The sequence below is a fragment of the Amaranthus tricolor genome, chromosome 10 (genome assembly GCF_026212465.1).
Source record: "Amaranthus tricolor cultivar Red isolate AtriRed21 chromosome 10, ASM2621246v1, whole genome shotgun sequence".
NCBI classification, from domain to species: domain Eukaryota; kingdom Viridiplantae; phylum Streptophyta; class Magnoliopsida; order Caryophyllales; family Amaranthaceae; genus Amaranthus; species Amaranthus tricolor.
In genome coordinates, this window is record NC_080056.1 from 23,977,015 (window position 1) to 23,981,150 (window position 4,136).

Genomic DNA, 4,136 nt, shown 5'->3' on the forward strand with positions numbered 1-4,136 from the left:
TGATATAAAACACAGCCTAACCGTCACAACCACCACAAGCAGGTCACTACAAAAGACACAAAAACATAGACCGATGGAATATTCTGCCTAACAGTCGTTGTCTTCTACGGCATGACAACACTAGTAGAAGGGAGAGGGCTGAATGTCCAGAAGAGAAAAGCAAATGGGAAAAATTGAGAATTTGAGAAGAGGGCAAAGTTCTATCAAAAAAGAGAGGGTCGATTCTTCAGGAGAGAGAAAATCAAAAGGAAAAAATAGAGAACTTTCCTTATTATCTTAATTTATATGGTTCATGCAAAGCTAACCCTACCCAGACCCACGTCTCATCCAACCCGCTAGCCCACACCCAGACCCGCATCATAGCCCACCTGCCTATTCAAGAACTTAATGCGCTGGGCGCAGCAAATCGAATCTGCTTTATCAATTGGATTTTTGACTGCGAGCCACTAACACTCTGGTCTATGACTCTCGCGATCTTTTATTTCTTGGCCCGGTATGTCGTTCCTACTTCCAAATAGCAAATGGGGCATGGGTTAGCGTTGATCATACTAGGCCCTCGATATTACACCATCTCTCTATTTAAAAAATTTTCTTTTAATATCCAACTTATCTCATGAATTATTGTCTACTAGTTAGTTGATTAAAGAGGTTAATTGCACTATTTTTTTATGTCTTCTAATGATTGTGTTGTATAGTTGGCTCGGACAGAGAAGATCATTGGTCATGGTACTGAAAGGAAAAGCTTATAATATATGGATGAGGCGAGCCAAAAGGGTTACACTTTGGTTGCTCATGAGCCTGATCACTAATAATGGATGTGGCATCGGCGTCTAGGGCATCCTTCACTGGGGTATTTGAAACGTATTTATTCTAAGTTAAGAAACGTCTTACAAGTCTCATTAATAAAAGCAAATCCCAATCTCACATAGAGATTACAAGTTGAACACTTTGAAAGTTATTCTAAGTTAGGCGTATTAAACTATGAAAATAATCTAACTCTTTTTAACACTTAAGCCTATTACAAATTGTAAGAGTTAGATGAGCTAAGAATTACAACTCTTTTGAATACTTAGAGAATACTAGATCTTAAGTCAAGATAGAAAATTGTAAGAAGAGGTGCATCCTTAATTCTTGAACGAAGCCTTGTATTTATATATGTCACGCCTCAACATATCCTTGTTGAATAAGAAAGCTTCATCCGTTAATTTTGTTGATCTAAATATTCTGTGCCAGTCTTCAAGACCTTGAACTTTAACTCAAACTGACGTTGCATTGACCGCTCATATAATTTCATCATTGTGTGCTGTAATTTGTTTTTAATAACCAATGTTGTGCTGCCACGTTATAACTCATATATGATATTGAAAAATTAGCAAAAATCAGATAAAATAACGTGCAAATATTTATTCAAAATTAATTCCTATTTTGACATTAATTTAAATTGTCATTTCCTATTTTTAGTATCAATTTAAATTACCATCTTATTAATAGGAAACTCTTTAATTAACTGAACAACTTATTTAAATTCAAATATTAACCGTGTATTATTAATGAGAAAACGTGTGTTAGCTTGTACCATAATATTTAATAAACACATATGCTAAATTCAAATTCAAATATGAAATATCCAAACATTCAAAATAAAACGTGTAATAATATATTCAAACTTAATTTCAATATATTTTGACCTATTAAAATATTTCAAATATAATTTTAATAAACCTTGACCTATTAAAATATTTCAAAGATAATTACGAAAATAACCTTATTATAAACACAATTATGATCTTAAAGGCATTCAAACTTATTTCAAGACTTATAAATTTAACCTAAAGATAAACTTAAGTCATTTAAGCATATTTCAATATTTCGGACTTAAAATATATAACAGTTATTCACTTTATATTCAATATGATTTTACACCGACTTAAATAACTAAATTTAATTACTTAATTTATTTGTTTAATTAATATGTGTTTTGAATTATCATCATTCAAGAGAGTTGAGTCTTCATACTTATTTTCCAAGTCTGACTCATAGTATAAAACCTTTTTCTTTGATTCACTTTGATATTTGGGGTCCAACTCTTGAGTTTAATTCACATAGCTTCTCGTACTTTTTTTTATTTGTAGATGATTGTACTCACATGAGTTGGGTGTACTTCTTAAAACAAAAATCTGAGGTCTTTGATGTTTTTGCTATTAAATTCTATAACATGCTCATGACTCAATTTCAAACCCAACTCAAATTCTCCGCTCGGACAATAGGGGGGAATACATGAACTTGGATATGAAAAACTTCATCTCCACCCATGGCTTAATTCATCTGAGTACTCGCCCAAATAATCCAAAATAGAATGGGGTTGCTGAACAAAAAAATCTAAACTCGAGCACTTATGTTTGAAGCTCATGTTCCCGCTCATTTTTTGCCAGAATCAATGGTCACTGCCACTTACATAATGAATTGCGTTCCAAAAAAATCCCTTTACTTCGAAATTCCCTTGGATACACTTCAAGCCATACTACTAGTCCATGGTCTCATTCCTTGCATCCTCGAGTATTTGGTTGTGTGGTATAATAGACCTAGTGTTTCTCTTTGGGGTGCACTAGTGTTGTTTGTTAGAAAGAAAGATGGATCGTTTGGGCTATGTGTGGGCAATAGAAAGTTGAACTGAGTAACTGTTAAGAATAAGTACCCACTCCCGAGGGTTGACGACCTTTTTGACTAACTTCGAGGAGTCGCGGTGTTCTCAAATATTGATTTAAGATCAGGATACCACCAGTTGAACATTGGTCCAGAGGACTTTCCAAAGATTGCCTTTCGTACACGATATGGCCATTATGAGTACACAGTTATGCTGTTTGGGTTCACGAATGCACCTACCGCATTTATGGCTCATGAACAACATTTTTAGTGCCTTTCTCGATCACTTTGTAGTTATATTCATTGATGATATCTTAATTTATTCCAAGAACGTGGAGGACGACACGAAACGTCTTAGTATCGTACTCCAGACCTTGCAAGACCATCAATTGTACGCTAGGTTTGAGAAGTGTGGCTATAGCGCATTGCCTTTTTAGGGGAAAATTATCTCTCGTGATGGAGTTTCCGTTGATCCATCAACGATTGAGGCAATATCATCTTGGGCGACACCCAAGAACGTATTAGAGATTTGCAGTTTTCTAGGTTTATCTAGTTAGTACCAATGTTTTGTTAAGGACTTCTCAAAGATTGCGCAACCTTTAACGCAGTTGACGAAGAAGGACTTTAAGTTTGTATAAGATGACCATTATGAGGAGGCCTTTCAAACTTTAAAGTCTCGTCTCAAATCTGCTCCAATTCTCGCATTACCCAATGGCGATTCTGGTTTTGAGTTGTATACGGATGCGTCCAAACATGGCTTGGATTGTGTGCTCATGCAGAATGGACAAGTTATCACGTATGCTTCACGACAGTTGAAGGTACATGAGGTGAACTATCCGACGCACAACATGGAGCTTACAGCTATCATATTTTCACTTAAGATTTGGCGACATTATTTTTATGGAACAAGCGTTAACGTTTTATCAGATCACAAGAGTTTAAAGTACATTTTTACTCAACGTGAGCTAAATATGAGACAGAGTCGTTGGTTAGAGTTGATTAACGACTACGATATGAAGATTAAGTACCATGAAGGAAAGGCGAATGTCATCGCTCATGCCTTAAGTAGAAAGGCAGTGCATAATATATGTACCGTTTTGTTTAGGGTACGTTTGAGACATGAGTTACATAATTTGGGCATTGAGTTAGTTCAGCCTGGTACCATATTGGTAGTGATGGAGCTTCAGTCGGACTTATTTGACGAGATCAGACAACGTCAAATTGAAGACACAAGGTTTTTACTAAAGGCTTCATTGATTATCAATACACCAGACCAACATTTTAGTATACATGAGGTTGGTAGTTTATGGTTTGATGGTCGATGGTGTATTCCAGAAGATTCAAAATTGCGACAACGTATCCTTCGAGAGCCTAAGAGCTCAACTTATTCTATCCATCCATGTGGGGATAAGCTATATAACGATTTGAAGCGATCATTTTGGTAGCCAGGTATGAAGCGTCAAGTTGCTGAGTTCGTTAATAATTGTTTGACT